This window comes from Oryctolagus cuniculus, chromosome 20 (genome assembly GCF_051225735.1).
Source record: "Oryctolagus cuniculus isolate XC-2025 breed Fujian yellow rabbit chromosome 20, ASM5122573v1, whole genome shotgun sequence".
Classification (NCBI taxonomy): domain Eukaryota; kingdom Metazoa; phylum Chordata; class Mammalia; order Lagomorpha; family Leporidae; genus Oryctolagus; species Oryctolagus cuniculus.
Genome location: NC_142886.1, coordinates 49,023,123 through 49,041,661, shown reverse-complemented (window position 1 = coordinate 49,041,661; position 18,539 = coordinate 49,023,123). Strand labels below are relative to the sequence as shown.

The following is an 18,539-nucleotide window of genomic DNA, read 5'->3' as shown; positions in this document are numbered from 1 at the left end:
CCGGGTTCTAGTCCCGGTCGGGGCGCCGGATTCTGTCCTGGTTGCCCCTCTTCCAGGCCAGCTCTCTGCTGTGGCCAGGGAGTGCAGTGGAGGATGGCCCAAGTGCTTGGGCCCTGCACCCCATGGGAGACCAGGAGAACTACCTGGCTCCTGCCATCAGATCAGCGCGGTGCGCCGGCCGCAGCGGCCATTGGAGGGTGAACCAACAGCAAAAGGAAGACCTTTCTCTCTGTCTCTCTCTCTCACTGTCCACTCTGCCTGTCAAAAAAAAAAAAAAAAAGACTTCATATCACACTAATTCTTGGGCCATACTTTCAGTATACTTGATTTTAATAATACTATAAAAATATATATAATTATACATTAATATATAATATATATAAATTTTAATAATTACTATAAAATAATTTTTTTTTTTTTTTTTTTTTTTTTTTTTAATTATTTTTGACAGGCAGAGTGGACAGTGAGAGAGAGACAGAGAGAAAGGTCTTCCTTTGCCGTTGGTTCACCCTCCAATGGCCGCCGCTGCAGCCGGCGCACCGCGCTGATCCGATGGCAGGAGCCAGGATCCAGGTGCTTTTCCTGGTTTCCCATGGGGTGCAGGGCCCAAGCACCTGGGCCATCCTCCACTGCACTCCCTGGCCATAGCAGAGAGCTGGCCTGGAAGAGGGGCAACCGGGACAGAATCCGGCGCCCCAACCGGGACTAGAACCCGGTGTGCCGGCGCCGCAAGGTGGAGGATTAGCCTATTGAGCCACGGCGCCGGCCTTATAAAATAATTTTTAATAATACTATGAGTACTCTCAAGCAAACGACCCCAAGCAAACCAACCATGGTGACTGTAACTCACGTTAGCCCACACGCGGGCGACTCCTGTCCTGTTAGACGCCACAGGAAGGTGTCTAACCGTGCGCAGTGACCCACAGTGCGGGGAGAAGGACGAGAACCCGAGACATCCTCTCCCGTGCGCCACAGGGGTCACCGCTCATCTGCGTGTTCATAAACGCACGCTTGTGCTCATTTGCTCGTTCTTAATCCAGCAAATGTGAGACTTGCAGCTGAGTTATCACGCTTCCTCGTCACTGTCTGTGTCATCGTGGGGTCTACTAATTGTCCAAGTCAATGCAGGCCGCGCTGTTTCTCCCGCACTTTATCACAGACCAGCACTTCAGCTCTTCCCCGCGTTCATTTACGTGCAGGCTCATGTTCTCCTCCACGGCTGCACGACACCAAGGCAAGAACCAGACCCCTGCCCTCGCCGGGGCCCGCCTCCAGGAGTGCAGACGGGAGGACTACCGGGCCCAACACATCGCATTCATCATCTCTGCTCCCACGCCACAGCCCCGTCACTGGTTCGGGCTTGGGACAGTTTTTCTCATCCTCATCTATGTGCGATTACTGATCGATTTACTAATTCATCAATAATCATAAAATAGATGATTGGGAAACTAAAACCCAAGGACGTGGCCCTCACATCTGTATTTACACACTAAATGTACCTCTTTCATTAATGCTTCTCCCGTTGCAATTTTCAATTATTCAGTGTAGTACTTCACATATGTTCCATGTTGATCGTTAGGCAATGATCAATCTCCTTTGCACAGATCTAATACTTTTTAAAAATATTACAGTGAACACTCTAAATAAATCACTCCAAACCGAGACGAGAACTTTGAGGACCACTCACCGTGGATGGACGTGAGGCCCTCCCCAGAGGCACCCACGGAGCTCAGGAACAGGGCGGGACACTGGGCGGCTCAGCGCGTGCCTTCTGACAAGAGCAAAGCAGAGGAGGCGAGGAGGTTGGGAGAGGCTCTGCTGACGCGCGCTCCGCCTCATCCCCTCGGTCACTTAGGACCCAGAGCAATGGAGTCGTCACAGAAGCCACACCCCCGAACTGTGTCGTCTGCTGTCTACATCACTCCCGGCCACGCGCTGAGACACGTGAGCCGTATCGCTTCGTAATGAACTCCACCACATGCCTCAGCTGCATCGCGCCACACGCGATCAGAGGACGAGAGTCACTCTGCCATCACTATTTGTAGTTCGATGGTGATCATTTATTTAGGTCATTTTTGCAGTACAAGTAAAATTCATGACCCCAAACCAAGAAAACGAGCCTTGTCTATGCCTGAGACACCAGATGACAGAGGCACAGACAAGGATCCTGTTCTGATTGGACCTCAGAGCTTGAGACACGTGTCATTCATCATCCATGACTCCTACTCCAGTTGTCATCATCGGTCCGGGTTTGGGCCTCTTTTTCTTGATTCCCATCCACATTTGTTTCTATTGATTAATTCATTAATTAACCGGTATTAACTGTTAAGGCTGTCATTCGCAAAAACCCAAGAACAATGGATATTCTGCATGCCTGGAGGGTTATTTGCCAAATTCATAATCACCTATCTTTTTTATCAACCGCCATCATCATGGGATGAGTTTGGAATAATTCAGTGACGACCCCTCAAAAAATCCTTTAACCGAGACGCCCTTCCACCCGACTCACACTGTGCCAGTGCCCCATCAGCGCGCACTGCGGAGGGACGCCCGGCAGCCGGTCGGTGTCCTTTCCGAGGACTGCAGGACAGAGGAGACCGATGAGAAGCAAGGACTCGCCCGAGTCGTCTGCATTCTGTGCCCATCGCTGACTCCTTCGTGTTCCCAGTCTACATTTTGTATTGGAAGCAGTTAGGTACCTGCAAATGTGGGTAAATAGTTGTGAATTTTTCCATCAAATTGCCAACTGACCCTTAGTCAAATAGATGGGCCACTTAAAACATTCATATTTCTTTTCTTTTCTTTTTTTTTTTTTTTTTTTTTGACAGTGAGAGAGAGAAAGGTCTTCCTTCCGCTGGTAAACCCCCAAAATGGCATCCACAGCCGGCGCACTGCGCTGATCCGAAGCCAGGAGCCAGGTACCTCTCCTGCTCTCCCATGGGGTGCAGGGCCCAAGCACTTGGGCCATCCTCCACTGCACTCCCGGGCCACAGCAGAGAGCTGGCCTGGAAGAGGGGCAACCAGGACAGAATCCGGCGCCCCGACCGGGATTAGAACCCGGTGTGCCGGCGCCGCTAGGCAGAGGATTAGCCTAGTGAGCTGCGTGCTGGCCGTAGCGGCCATTTGGGGGCTGAACCAATGGAAGGAAGATTTTTCTCTCTGTCTCTCTCACTAACTCTGCCTGTCAAAAAGAAAAAGAAAGAAAGAAAAAGAAAAAGAAAAAAAGAAAGAAAAGAAATTCTGCTTCGCCAAGGGCAGCGGCTGGCTTTCTTTGACTACACTTCACGTCTACTCATGGAGACTCAACACCGGTTGCTCGCACCACACACAGGGAGGAAGCAATGTTTCTTGTGACCCCAAGATTTAACTCACTCCAGTGCAGCCCCTCTGAGGAGCACAAATCAAGATCCCCACACCCAAGACCCTCAAGTATCCCTAAAATCCACAGAACCACTTGCCTCATCTTTCATCTGCTTCATTAATCAATCTCAATGTTAGAAACATTAATTAATGAACATAATGTTTCACATCCATTCTACATGGATCATCCGGTATGGATGGCTCTGTTAATGTTGAGTATTTTGCAGATTTTACAGTGAATGCCTTAAAAAATCCCCATAATGTGGCACACACACCGCAATCACACTGCAATCACACCGCGATCACACCACGATCACACCGCGATCACACCACAATCACACCGCAATCACACTGCAATCACACCGCAAACACACCGCGATCACACTGCAATCACACCACAAACACACCACAATCAAACCGCAATCACACTGCAAACACACCGTAATCACACCGCAAATACACCACAATCACACCGCGATCACACCGCTATCACACCGCTATCACACCAATCACACCGCAATCACACCACAATCACACCGCAATCACACCTCAATCACACTGCTCTCCAAGTTCCCAGCCAAAGGCACCGGTGAGAATGTGGACGTGGGAAAACGCAGCCTCAGTGCTCGCACTCTGAGAAGTAAAAGGCTGGGCGGAGACTCGTCTCCATTGATCCCTGATGTTGCCTGGCGCTTGGCCCATCAGTCATGTTAGTTACATGAAAGGGAAAGTTACAGAGAGGGCAAGGCAGAGAGAAGAGACAGCCAGGACTTGGCTGATCCGAAGCCAGGAGCCAGGAGCTTCCTCCTGGTCTCCCACACGGGTGCAGGGGCCCAAGGACTTGGCCCATCTTCCACTGCTTTCCCAGGCCACAGCACAGAGCTGGATGGGAAGTGGAGCAGCTGGGACTTGAACCGTTGCCCAGATGGGATGCCGGCATTGCAGGCAGTGGCTTCACCCACAGCATCGGCCCCTAGACTGCATTTCTCATGGCGTTGGAACTCAAAGCTCCAGACAGGTACTGTCCATCACACAGGCCTCATCCGTCACCAGTCAGCATCACTGGTCCAAATATCTACCTTTCTTTCCTCGTGGTCACCTACATTTGTTCGTAAACTAATTCATTTATTCCCTAAAACTGAGTAACTATGGATGACAAAACAGTTAAGGCCAAGAGCCTTGATTATCCCACATCTTTCTAGACTAATTTTCTATGGAGTATGCTCGCGATGCATTGTGCCGTAGATGGTTACAGTGATAGGATTTCACGCTTTTTAAACACACAGTGAGTGCCCTGGGTAAAAAGCGTATTCAGACAACGAGGCTATTACGTTGGCTTCAAGCACCAGACTCATAAAGGCAACCATCAAACCAGAACCACCTCAAGTGCTTCGTCCTGGGAACGCGGAGCAAGGGGCGACGTTTAAAACGGGGGTCTTGTCTGTGCGCCTGGTTTCCACGCTGCGTCTGCGCGCTCGTGGCAGTGTTTCTTCTCATAGCTGGAACGCCCTGCTTACACGCGTCTATATTTGCTTATGGATCTTCACTGATCTAAACTAATAATGCAACTATCACTGCTATCTTTAGAACCCTTAGCTAAAACAGCAGGCTTCTTGAACGGCCCTTTGTTTCAGAGTTTTAATATATATGAATGGACTGACGTGCTGAATGACATACTTTGATAACTGGTTGATGGCCCACCTATTCACATTGATTTCCTTACATTTATTTACTGGTTCCTTGTAGACTCGTCATACACACAAGAATAATAGCATCAACATCCATGAACACAAAGAGCAAGGACACTGTCCACCCTTCTCCTTGTCTGTAGGATCATTTCTAATCAAGGCAGTAGATTAGATCCACTTTTACGGAACCTCTGATTTTCAGACACATATTATTATTCATCTCCGAATCGTCGAAGATGATGAGCAGCCATTACTGCTGATGTGGGTTATTTCACATAATTGCGTATTTATCACGGGGTCACCAGTGGCTTTCTTTGGTCGTACTAAATGCCTCTTTAGAAATATTCAAGCTAAAGAAGAAGTGCAACTGCTACTCACGGCCGTCTCTGAGCCCCTGGTGACGGGGCGACCGCAGAGGGCGGGGCCCAGGAGAGCGGGTTCGCCAACTCAAGTGCAACTCAAGTGCATCGTCCTGAGGATGAAGAGCAGAGCGGTGAAGGGAGCTTTGAGATGTTCTCGCCCTCGCGCCTTCACTCCTCCGCGCAATTAGTCTGTCGTCTGAGTGCCATGAATTCGATGACAGATACCGCTTTTTCTCTTGTTTATCCCCAAGCCTGCAGCAGAGGCGGCAGAGGAGACAGATGTGCTGGACCTCAGCCTTCCAGACCAGCAGTCGTCACCGCGACGTCCGCCACCAGTCATCATCACTGATCCCAGATCAGCCTCCTCCCCTCTGCTAACTTCTGGATTTGCTTATTTATTAATGAATCATTTAAATGCTGATGATTAAGTAACTATGAGTGTCACAAACTTCAGAATAAAATGCTTACCAATACGTTATAGCCATCAACCAGATCACTCACAACATTGGCTACGTCTCTTTGATTATTCATTCCTAATGGACCACACCACAGTCTTCATCACTGGGCCATGGTTAGCCTTCACAGTTTATACAAAATGCAGGGAATATGGCTGAAACCCACCCAAACCAAGGCAAGAACTTGACTGTACTCACCCGGGACACGGGCGGCACCGCACAGTTGTGGCCATGGAGGGGGACGTGGCCCGCCCGGCAGCGCGGCTCTGAGGGCACAAAGCAGAACAGAATGTAGAAACAGGGACCTTTGATTAGCCATTTTATTTTTCATTAGCCATTTAAGGATGTGTTAAACTCTGATGACATCTTTTCTTGAGAAAACAAGCAATAATGAGCATGGCCCTACCCAAACAGGGACTCAGTCACTGCTTCTATTGTAAGCGCCAACCTCGGAAGAAGTAGCACCTTTGAGCCTCTACTCCTTAACAGACGCCAGTGTGTGCGATACAATGAAGGACATTTCTTCATTCAAGTATTTCTTTAATGATTCTCTCACTGATCAATTACAGCAAACTGAATGCAATGCATGGACGCCTTGGCAGGTCCCGTCGCGGGGATGAGGAGGCGCAGAGGAGCCTGCTCGCGGCCTTGGACCTCAGCCTTCCAGACCAGTAGTCATGATCCTCGACTCATCCGCCACCAGTCATCATCATCGATCCAAGACCGGCCTCCTTCTCCCCTGAAATCTGCTCCTAATTCACCCGCGTGGAAACACTAATCACGTAGCTATGCATCAGGAAAATCAACAGCAGGCTCCTAGGGTGTGCTTCACCTGCGACCCACAGGATCTTTTCCAACATTTGTCCGATGTCTTGTTGCACTCAGTTTTAATTGTGCAATATTGATTAATCAACATAGTGGTGTGGGGCCATGGTCTACAGATGATGCTCTTAACGACACAGAGGCTATGGTTTAAAAACCACCCAACCAAGGCAAGAACTTGACCATACTCACGTTACACCCTATGCTGCACACACACAAGGGTGCCTGCAGAGCTGTGACCATGGAGGAGGACATGCATCCACTCGGGGGCACCCGCTCTAGAGCACAAGGCAGAACAGAGGGTGGAAACGTTGACCTTCTCTCCATTTCTCCCTGTAGCCCTCTTTGATCTTATCAGCATTTAGGATGTCTTCAATTCTGGTAACTTTTTTATTTACAAACATGGGTATACCCAAACAAGTGTTGGGACATGATTTTTTTTACTCTCTACATTTGAGTTTTTGCTTCTTAATGGCTCTTGGCGATTTTAATATATATTAATAGGGGCCAGCGCTGTGGCGTGTAGGCTAAGCCTCCTCCTGCAGCACAGGTATCCCACACGGGCACCGGTTCCTGCCCTGGCGGCTCCTCCTCCAATCACGCTCTCCGCTGTGGCCTGGGAAAGCAGGGGAGGAGGGCCCCCGCACCCACGTAGGAGATCCAGAAGAAGCTCCCGGCTCCTGATTCAGATCAGCCCACCGGCAACCACTGCAGCCATCTGGCAAGTGAACCAGCCGATGGAAGACTCCTCTCTGTCTCTCAGTCTCTCTGTCTGTAACTCTGCCTCTCAAATGAATCCTACTTAGCTCCTTGCTTCTCAGAGTAGAGTCATGGCTGGACAATGCTACACTTCTTTATTTATTTACATATTTGTTTGATGATTTCACTGATCCAATTAGAAGATTACAACGAGAATGCATGAACACAAGCACCAAGAACAACACTCCTAACACCCAGCCATCAGCGGGTGTAGATTCCACTTCCGACCGCGCTGGGGCTCAGCCGTCAGCACCCGTGACTCACACCCCGCCAGTCACCATCATCGATCCAAGACCGGCCTCCGCTCTCGTCCTAACTAATTCATCATTTCACGAACACTAACCACAGACCTATGAATCACGAACACTAGGGACGAGATCCTTGGGTGTACTTTAACTGCTATTTATAGGATCCTCCTGGACACTGGTCATATCTCTGCAGCACTCAGTTTTAACTGTGCAATATTGATTAATCATCCCAGCACTTCATGGCGATGCCATATTTATCTCTGGGCCATGGTTAGCCATCACAATTTATACATAACTCTCTGAACAATACAGGAAATATGGCTTAAAACCCACCCAAACCAAGGCAAGAACTCAACTGTACTCACGCGGGAAACAGGTGACACTGCACAGCTGTGGCCATGGAGGAGGACGTGGTCCACCCGGCAGCGCGGCTCTGCGGGCACAAAGCAGAACAGACAGTGGGAACAGGGGCCCTCTCTCCATCCACCCCTGGATTCCGCCATTAGCCATTTAAGGATGTGCCAAATTCCGATCGCATCTTTTATTGGGAAAACAAACAGAAGACGGCTTTCCAGACCAGGCGCTGGGTCATTGTTTTTACTGTTTAGGTTTGAGCTTCTGTTTGTTAAAGGACTTTGGTGATTTTAGTATTTATTAATAGCAAGGACAGAGGTTTGACTATTCCTCACGCGCGTCTGCACGGTAAGGCAGAGAGGCAGCCACGAGGTCAAGGTTGCGGCGCAGTTCTGAAATCAGATGGAGGCGCTCACTCCAAGGAAGGCAGTCCCTCATATTGCTTCATACAGGCGACATACAAGCGACATACAGGAGACATACAAGCGACGACCCTTTCATGTGGGCTATTTGTGGTAACGGTAACACTAACAAATTGTTCTAATAAAATTAACGACATGACTGACACGGAACAATCTGGGCTGTCGCTTACACTCAATGTCTTCAAGATACTTAGACAAAGAGATCAAGTCCTTGCTCCACACATCTTCATGACTTTGGTGTTTTTATTTGTGTTAATAGCATCGGTTGCCTCACCACAGATTCACATTGGAAAACGCTCCACGCATTTACTTTTTCACTTACTCACTTATTCATTCTATGATTGATCCATTTATAATAATAAAATCAAAACTCATTAACTCAAGTCTAACAACAAGATCATTGCTATTAGACTTAAGTCACCACTACCATCACGCAACGTCGGCCTATGCCGTCCAGCTCCACACAGGAAACCACCAAGAAGGTCATCCGGGAAGAATAATGAAGACGGGCCCCCTGCGGCCAGCCTGTGGAGCGCCACCGAATGCTGGGAAGAGGGAAGCCCCCGCGACTTCCCCCTTGTCATGGGTGGCATGAATCAGCAGATTAACGGAAATCCTTGACTTGCGAGAGAATTTTCTGACTGGCTTAGGATTGGCCTGTGACTAGCACAAAGCTAATTTTTAGCCGTGTAAGTACAATGAATTCCAACATCACAGGTGAGAGAAAGAATTCTATGTTCTATGAAAAGTTGTCTCTATGACCTCTTCCCAAGGAGATGCTAACTTGTGTCTACTTCTGAATGGACTGCGTTATCTGAATGCTGCTGCACACACAGTGTCCCCGACGGCCACGCTTCCCGTAGCTCATGCATGTGCCGCTGATAACGTCTCGGGCTGTGGCTTTGTGTACGTGCTTTCTCATGGATTCACTTACTCATCTATTCACTTATCTAAAGAAAATGAACAAGATAAACACACCACCAACTCAGAACTAGAACAGAGTCCAGCTGCCTACATCTATGGACCAGTGGACAGAGCCATGCTCTTTCTGTTGTTCCTAGACAGCACGTAGATAAAACGGAACAAGTCAGTTTCTTACTCTACAACCTGCACTTCTATATTGGTCATTATTCGACCCTCTTTTGTTTAGCTACTGGGTTAATGTTTTACTTACTTATTTAACAGTTTCTTCTTGTTCCTTTTTGTTCATAATAAAATGAAAAGCTCATCTGTCGATATGTTCCTTATCCAAAGAGGTAACATAGGAGTGGGCCTCAATGATTCAGAAATATTTGAATAATATTCACTGTTTCCTTATACACTCCCAGACTGCTTTCCTTCCCTCATTAATACATTAGCATATTGATTCAATCACTAATGGGCTTATGATGATGCTATCAGTACCCACAAAAATGTGCAAAACTTCACTGACCACTACACTGTGTGTCCAGAGGCTAATGGAGGCTAAGAGGTAACGGAGGTGACTGATGTGTACCTGGGCTGATCATAACCCTTGGTCCACACCAAACAAAAGCCCACTCTGGACCCTGTGCAGTATGCTTTCCCACACCCAGTGGCCAGGGACACTCCGGCCCTATTTTAGAGACAAATAAAATCTATGAACCCACCATTTCACACAACACTTAATGTAGTGACTGTATCTTACATCTTGGAATGTGGCTGAACTTCGAGTTTGTGAATAGAGGGAGGTTTAAATCAAATGTGACTCAAAAATAAAACTGGTTAATTTTTGTATTAATTAACTGGGTGATTAACTATGAACATTAATAGACGGTCTTGCTTTTACCTCCTTTATGGACCGCAGATGCCCCACATCGTCCACAATGACCTTCGTTCATTTCACTTGTACGTCTATTTATTTGCAATAACAGAGTCAGCACCCAAGACACACCACCAAACAAGAAGCAGTTACTCTGTTACTTACGTCAGCTTCCGCACTCGTTACTCAAAAGGACAGCAACCAGGCTCGTCCTCATGAGTGGAGAGGGCACCATCGCACGGCCGTCCTGTGGAGTGCAAGGCAAACAGGTGAGATGAGCGGACGATTAGACAGGTAGATCAGCCAAGACCCAGCTTTTTAAACTGGGATCAAGTTAATAATAATTTATTAGGAATAAACTTCAGCGCTTGCCACATATTTAAACCCCAAAGGGCAGCCCTCCTGATGCACTTATTAACTCATGTTCTAAAGTAAATGACTCTAATGACACCAAACACAACAACAAGACCCATCACTGCTCCACATTTCTCTGTTTTAACAAGGTAAGGGCTGACTCCTCTTCCCAGGAATCAGACTGATCCGAAGCTTACGTTCAGGAACAGCCTTGGCCATTAGCAAGGCACGCGTGCATTCATACAGAGTTAAATAACTGCACAGGGGGTCACTGATCTAGCCTGTGTCTTAAGGAAATTATGCACACAAGCCAGAAAGAAAGTCCTATCTGAATATATCCGCGTAGTCACCGTGCCCGTCTGTTTTCTGTCTGAGGAGGGGCTGCACAGAGCTTGATTAATCACTCCTGCTCCCACGACACGCGGGCCTCCCTGCTCCAAGCTTTGCCTTCCGTTCAACTGACTGGAATATTAACTGATTCTGGTTTTTGCATTTATAATAATACCAGTGAATCTGTGAACTCCACAAAAACTGGACAATATTAGTGATGGTCTGTAAGCTCGTTAGATATAGGGAAAATATCAGAAACTTTTTTATTAAACTGAGGAGCTGGATTTAAACACAGTAAAGATTAATCATAACTGCTCACAGGACCTATCTCCACACAGACCCATGTAAGCCCTCTCTGCATTGGGTGGTAGTTTAATCAATAATTAATTTAGGTAAATATTTCACCCTTTTCTTAATTAAAACAAAAAACCAACAACCTAACCCAGAAAAACAATAAGGACTCCAACATTCATTTATCTAAATGCTTCTTACCCAAGAGAGTCAGCTTTGGTCAATCTATTTTACTGGAACTTGGTGCTTCAGAATGTATTAGCAATGATTCTTATTGCATTACACACGCTTATATTTGGACCAGGAACGCCCATTTTGTCTTTATTCATTTATATGTTTCTTGATTTATTCGTGCACTGCTTTACTGAAAAATAATGTAACCCATACGCAGAAGCTGCAAAACAAAACCCTGATTCCTTGCAGCTCATTTCCCACTGAGATGATAAACAGGAATCTTTTTAGTGGACCTCAGAGTTACGGGGTTTAATCAAAATCCTGGATTCAGACACCCCAGGGCACTCATCATTGATCCGAGCTAAGCAATCATCTCTGCCTTTGCCTACGATTCGCTCCCGCTCACTCGCAGAGTGAGATCAGCAGCCCCGATGTTTGTTTCCGAGGCGCGGACAACGTCCTAGACCAGAACCCGTTCCAGGCTCTAAGCTTTTCCCAAGAGGCTGGATCCCTTTGGGACTGGCCACAGCGAGCACGCATGGGCCGGCTGACACCTGGCCCACGTCCCAGCCAAGCCTGCCCGTCCTGCGCTCTCCGCCCTCCAGAGGAGCTGCTGGTGCGACTCCGTGTGGGGCACAAGCACACACAACCCCCACACGCTCACCACCGCCCACGCGGCAAACACCAGCGGACACACGTGGACGGGGTGACCACACTGGATGGTCACGGGATCAATTTTATTACTCCATAAACATTCAATTGAGTAAAAAAAAAATAGGATGGATCATTTCATAATTCATAAAATCCATAGACTGTCTTGTCTTGCTCGTGCCCACAATGTGCTTAACTGGATCACCCATAACCTTCCTTTCACAGCAGGTTCCGCTCATTCTTCTGTTCAGGGGTTACTTGACAGAACTCAAGGAACACTAATGAAATTTCACTGCAGTGCACAAGATCTTACCCTAGTATTTGTTTTGGCCTTACCCACAAGGGCAACAGTCAAAATCTTCATCAGCAGAGGCCAATTCCATCAGCCACAATCTTCACTCTGTGGAATCAAATGCCAATTTTCACAAGAATGAACAGCACAGATTTTGACTGATTTAAGGAAAAAAAAAAAAACACATCGGTTGTGTGGTACCAGATTAATCAGAAAGTTGATTCAAGTCTCTTTCTCATCGCTGCGCGGACCCAGGAAAGGAACTCCTTGTATTGATCGATTGAACTACTTTTTTAATTAGACAATAAAGACTTGTGAACTCATCACACAAACAGGGCCTCTGATGGCTGCACGCATCTGTCCGTAGACCCTATGCTGTAAGGCAACAGCTCGGACCATCTTTTTTAACGACTATATTTGAATAGAAACGGATACATTTAAATTCGTTATGACATTTTCTCACAAAATATTAATTCAGTTCTTTATTCATTTATGGAAAGACTCCCGCAACATGTGGTCATCCATTCACTTACACCAACAACACACACACTCAAAGGTAAACCCATGGAGAACCCGGAACAGAATGGCTCTCACAGCCCCAAACCCAGGCTAGAGCTAGGAGACAGCGTCGGCAGCATGGACAAGAGTGAAGCCTTACGCTGGCTCCCTACTGGGCTGTGGTTAGCCCACTTCTGAAAAATTAACTGTGGTGTCGATATGTCCTATTCACACAAAACAGCTCATCAATACCAACAGACAGGAATTCAGATCAGATAAGAATTTAGAATGGGACCTCATGTCTTCATGTGTCCATTAAATTACCCACAGAGAAGCCGGCGCCGTGGCTCAATAGGCTAATCCTCCACCTTGCGGCGCCGGCACACCGGGTTCTAGTCCCGGTCGGGGCGCCGGATTCTGTCCCGGTTGCCCCTCTTCCAGGCCAGCCCTCTGCTATGGCCAGGGAGTGCAGTGGAGGATGGCCCAGGTGCTTGGGCCCTGCACCCCATGGGAGACCAGGAAAAGCACCTGGATCCTGGCTCCTGCCATCGGATCAGCGCGGTGCGCCGGCTGCAGCGGCGGCCATTGGAGGGTGAACCAACGGCAAAGGAAGACCTTTCTCTCTGTCTCTCTCTCTCACTGTCCACTCTGCCTGTCAAAAAAAAAAAAAAAAAAAAAAAAAAAAGGAAGACCTTTCTCTCTCTGTCTCTCTCTCTCACTGTCCACTCTGCCTATCAAAAAAAAAAAAAATTACCCACAGAGACTTAAAACCCAGATGTCTCCCTTATTTCTAATACAACTGAGGAAACAGAGTTGGATTAATAATGATTTTTATAAGGCAAATCGTCAAGACAAGTACGCTCATTCTTCTCCTCTTCTGTTATGTTGTTTTCCCTTTTCTAAAGACTACTCATCCAGCCTCCTCCATAGAACAGTAACACTGAGCCTATCTGCGTCTAGAAAGCGGCCACAGAACTCCTCAATAGCTCCCCCGGGACTCAGGGTCGCAGGACAACAGTCCCCTACAGGAGGTCATCATCAACTCACTCCCAGCGCTCCTGCAGTCACCCGCTTACACACTGCTCTGTCTACACCTTGACTCATCTACAAAAATTCAGTCTCTACCCATAAACTGTGTACACCCACAATCAAGACCCATGGATTTTCTGATCTTCTACTGTAAGCCCATTTTAACAGACAGAAAAGGGAGGCCCCTTTTTAAAATGGACCTCAGAGTTCCAGATGGCTTTAATCACGATTTTTGATCCAGAACCCTCCAGTCTCATCACTGGTCCAGAGTCGGCAGTCTTTCCCTTCAGTTCTTTTTTTTTTTTTTTTAATTTTTTTTGACAGGCAGAGTTAGTGAGAGAGAGAGAGAGAGAGAGAAAGGTCTTCCTTCCGCTGGTTCACCCCCAAATGGCCGCTACGGCAGGTGCACTGCGCTGATCCGAAGCCGGCAGCCAGGTGCTTCTCCTGGTCTCCCATGCGGGTGCAGGGCTCAAGCACCTGGGTCATCCTCCACTGCACTCCCGGGCCACAGCAGAGAGCTGGCCTGGACGAGGGGCAACCGGGACAGAACCGGTGCCCCGATCGGGACTAGAACCCAGAGTACCGGCGCCACACACGGAGGATTAGCCTAGTGAGCCACAGCGCCGGCCTCCCTTCAGTTCTTTGATGTCTGCATTTTTCTCACGAATCACAAACTCCCGGGAACAGAACTCTTGATCACCTACAGGAAGCCTCCACACTCGATTCCCGCAAAGCCTTGAGACTGGAGCGCCAACATCTGGGAGAATCTTATTCCAACTGGCATCAACGGCCCACGGTCAGCCGTATGCATTTTTTTTTTTTTTTTTTTACAGGCAGAGTGGACAGTGAGAGAGAGAGACAGAGAGAAAGGTCTTCCTTTGCCGTTGGTTCACCCTCCAATGGCCGCCGCAGCCGGCGCGCTGCGGCCGGCGCACCGCGCTGATCCGATGGCAGGAGCCAGGAGCCAGGTGCTTTTCCTGGTCTCCCATGGGGTGCAGGGCCCAAGCACTTGGGCCATCCTCCACTGCACTCCCTGGCCACAGCAGAGGGCTGGCCTGGAAGAGGGGCAACCGGGACAGAATCCGGCGCCCCAACCGGGACTGGAACCCGGTGTGCCGGCGCCGCTAGGCGGAGGATTAGCCTAGTGAGCCGCGGCGCCGGCCTAGCCGTATGCATTTAATTCCTCTGATTTTAAAGGTGGTATAATGATTAACCAAAATCCACAAAGGGACATCCCACCACACTGCACACCAACGTGTTCCAGCTTCTAAGAGCTGGAACTAAACAGTTCCCCCGAGCAGTTAACACACTGGATCTCTTCCAACACGGAAATGCATAAATCAACTTTGGTGCAGAAATAATGTGGAATAGCAAACAGTTCTGAAAATTCACTAAATTCCTCTCCTCTTTCTTAAAATGAGCTTCAGTTGTGCTGAAAGGAGTTCTTCCAACCTCCTGGCCCCTAACACGTTACTGCCCGTGCTCCGGGCCTGGCGCTCTCGTTTCCACATTTGTGCGTATAGCCATCATTTCCTTATTTCAGTGCCCACACATGAACAACCAGACAAACCAGGAATAAGAACAGGAGTTTGATTATTACTAACACTGCTGCTCGCCCACAGCAGCACCAGCCGAGATGTTCACGGCGGGAGGACGACAGACACCAGTGTGGTCTGGGCATTCTGGAGGAATCGACAGATCTCAATAAAAAGTCTAACTTCTTAACAGATTTTTGGAAAGTTAGTCCTACATTACCAGTGTGATTGCTTCTTGTCACATTTTCAACAACTATATGGTGGTAGCCTTTCCATCTATTATTTAACTTTTAGTATGATGCAATATAATGAAAATCTTTGAATCAACTACTCAAAGAAGAAAAACGATGATTAATCTCTCTAGATCCCCCCCAAGCAAACCACACAAGTCCAGATGGTTTTCTACTGGGGAAAACTTTTGAGCTGATTCAGATGCCCGCGAAACTCATCGTGGATCCAGACCCGCTACCCGTGCTTTGCTTCAGCCACACTGCTTTCCACTCACTCGTCGACTGCACAGTGAAAGTCATGGTGCAGGAGTTGGAGGGGACAAAGCACCCTTGCGAATGTGAGGATGCCTGTGAAAGGTGACACCCATAAAGCCAGAGGCCCGGATGGCGCCACCATGAGGCTCACCGCTGCAAAGACGAATTCCGCTGTTTCCTAGCACCACGGAACCCCACGTTACGCATTGAGCGTTTCGCATCCGTATCTTAAAGACGGTACAGTGCACTGCCACCTTCGACCACTGCTAAGGAAAAAGCAAGGCTTTCCATGTCCTATCTCCCCCCTCAATGGGCCAACAATCCATAACACTGTCTACAGAGAAGGGCTAAGTCCACTGGGCTACAAAAAAAATGGAGCGACTGACTCAAACTCTCTGAAAATTATAGAAACGCATTTCACCCATTTGTCCTAACAAATTCAGCTGTGCTGAATTGGATCCATCATAACTCTTAATTCATAACATATTTTCATCATCAGTCCACGCATGGCCACTTCTGTGCTGTTTATGAATGCATCATGTATCCTTCTGAAATAATTCAGTGCACACCCATGACCAAACCTCACAGGCAAAGTCCATGAACTCTGACCACTGCCTGCACTGGCACACTGGCTCCTCGCCCGCACCAGAAGACAGCCCTTAAATCAGGCGGAGGTGTTCATTCTGAGGAGTGAAAAGCAAACTTCTAAGAGAATTAAAAAGTCCCCACTGAGTTGCTCTCCATGGTGGTGCAGCTGTGTAGAAATCAATTAATCATCAACCTTGGTTCATGCCCCAGCACGAACACTTAGGGCGAGAAAGCACTTTATATTTATCAAGTTACGTAATTTGGAAGAGGGAACAATGCTTTATATTTATTAACTGACGTATTTGTTTGATTTAAATAATATAATGGCCATCGAATCAAGCAGTAAAAACAAGGAGAAATGATTAAAATTATTAGGAACATCTGTGTGTACTTGCCGCCCACATAGGTAGGAGTCAGCACATCTCTGGGTTACACTCCAGGCCAAGTCAGAGACACGAGAGTGGATTCGCGGTGACTCTCTACTACGGTCCACGCTGCCCCTGCTCAACGTGCTGCAGATGAGTTCACCCGCTAACTGCTTTTCTAAATCACTTATGGAATGCTGTTCCTTAAAGAACCTATAGAAGCTTAAAGAGCCACCAAAACAGAACGCAAACACTGACGTTCCTCAGTGTGTACGTGCGCCTGGTGGGCCCACAAACCTTCGCGCTCCTATGGAAACAGCGGCACAAAGGCTGACGCAGCCCCAAGTGCGGGACGTCCACTGCTGCGCCAAGTCTCCTGGAAACTGGCGGGGACGAGAGTTTATGAATTTGCTCATTGATGACATCTGCCCGTGAGCCCGTCTCCAGTGGATAAGCACCTGAATGATACCACGTGTCCTGATGTCAGGACTCAAAAAAGTAGCACACTACCTCAGTTTAGTTTATTTGCTTAAATAAAAATCGCTCAGAAATTGCGTTCGTAATAGGCATGGCTGCATCAGCATCATCCCATCATCACTCAGGCTTTCTCAATTAATTATTCCACCAACTAATGATTTAGGCCAACGAATTTCTGTTTCCTCAGTAAAACAGCCAATGAGCAACCTGCCTCAATACAGAACTGAAACCAGTGGCCATATGCTCCTTAACGAAATGGTAAGAGCCTTAACTGCTGATTTGTTGAAAGTAAGAACCCACGTGTCATCCAACAGTTCAGCACACGCGTGCAGATCTTCGCCATTCATCATGACTGACACATGTCATCGCTAGTGGGCTGGTTTCATCATAATAATGCAGTTTGTACCCCAACCCGCGACAGCCCAAGAACAAGGCTCGGAGACTTACTTGTCACCCAGAGGGCAACACATTTGCCTCTTTGAGACCGACCTTGGAGCTGCACGTGGGTTTACTCAAAATTCTTCCTTAGGAAAACCTGTGACACTCATCCTTATTGATTAACTGACTGATAGTCAATAAAAGTGAAATCACAAAATCCCACCCAGAACATCACAGGAGTCCAGGCTCTGGAGCCAGCAGGGCGAGGCGCCCGGCTGGAGGGCCGTGCTCCCGGCCCGGGTCCTGTGCTCCCTCTGTCAGCTCAGTGACAAGCGCCGCCAGCACTCCTGCCAGCGCCTCCGGGGTGCTCCTCAGCCGTCCGCGTCCTCACCCGCTTCTCTAGGCAGTTCCTGGCGGAGACCTCTACCCACATGGGAACGCTTACTATATCAGTGACAGCCCAAGTAAACATTCAACTATTCCGAGAAAAGTCAACTCACTTCTCCTTCCTTTGTGCTAATTTATACCAAGCGTTCTGTGGTTCCTAACACGTCCCATCACTGGCCTGCACTTGGAGCGCTTTATTTATTGTATGCATGTAGACATTTCTCCCTTGGAAAGCCTTCAGCTAACGCCCATAACAAACAATCCAGACGGAGAACACGCACGAAAGGACTTACTGATGTCAGTCTCCACGCTCCTGACCCAAGAGAACAGTGCTTCATCAAACGATCGAGGCAGCTGTCCCGAGGTCAGGCTGGGGAGGGAAAAGTAGATTCGGGAGAGATTTAGATGTTTCCTTAATGGGGGGTAGTCAAGCAGAACTAGAGTACAGCAAGTGT

The 18,539-nt window shown here is 48.0% G+C and overlaps 1 long non-coding RNA gene and 6 other non-coding genes across 7 annotated transcripts; all 7 read right to left on the bottom strand.

Moving 5' to 3' along the window:
- Window positions 1-507: 507 nt before the first annotated feature.
- Window positions 508-12,453, bottom strand: LOC103346390 (uncharacterized). The gene is made up of 7 exons (XR_016226696.1): window positions 12,387-12,453; window positions 10,416-10,497; window positions 6,880-8,127; window positions 6,064-6,131; window positions 5,427-5,520; window positions 2,510-2,699; window positions 508-1,771 (listed from the first exon to the last, which is right to left on the bottom strand). It is a non-coding gene; the product is annotated as an uncharacterized LOC103346390 (long non-coding RNA).
- LOC127487887 (small nucleolar RNA SNORD113/SNORD114 family) lies at window positions 2,177-2,248 on the bottom strand. Its single transcript, XR_007915156.2, has one exon. It is a non-coding gene; the product is annotated as a small nucleolar RNA SNORD113/SNORD114 family (small nucleolar RNA).
- Window positions 4,356-4,430, bottom strand: LOC127487889 (small nucleolar RNA SNORD113/SNORD114 family). Its single transcript, XR_007915158.1, has one exon. It is a non-coding gene; the product is annotated as a small nucleolar RNA SNORD113/SNORD114 family (small nucleolar RNA).
- LOC127487895 (small nucleolar RNA SNORD113/SNORD114 family) lies at window positions 5,695-5,763 on the bottom strand. The gene has a single exon (XR_007915163.1). It is a non-coding gene; the product is annotated as a small nucleolar RNA SNORD113/SNORD114 family (small nucleolar RNA).
- Window positions 6,514-6,585, bottom strand: LOC127487900 (small nucleolar RNA SNORD113/SNORD114 family). The gene has a single exon (XR_007915167.1). It is a non-coding gene; the product is annotated as a small nucleolar RNA SNORD113/SNORD114 family (small nucleolar RNA).
- LOC127487890 (small nucleolar RNA SNORD113/SNORD114 family) lies at window positions 11,687-11,758 on the bottom strand. The gene has a single exon (XR_007915159.1). It is a non-coding gene; the product is annotated as a small nucleolar RNA SNORD113/SNORD114 family (small nucleolar RNA).
- Window positions 12,454-14,063: 1,610 nt separating the features above from the next.
- LOC127487901 (small nucleolar RNA SNORD113/SNORD114 family) lies at window positions 14,064-14,136 on the bottom strand. The gene has a single exon (XR_007915168.1). It is a non-coding gene; the product is annotated as a small nucleolar RNA SNORD113/SNORD114 family (small nucleolar RNA).
- Between the last annotated feature and the right edge of the window lie 4,403 nt (window positions 14,137-18,539).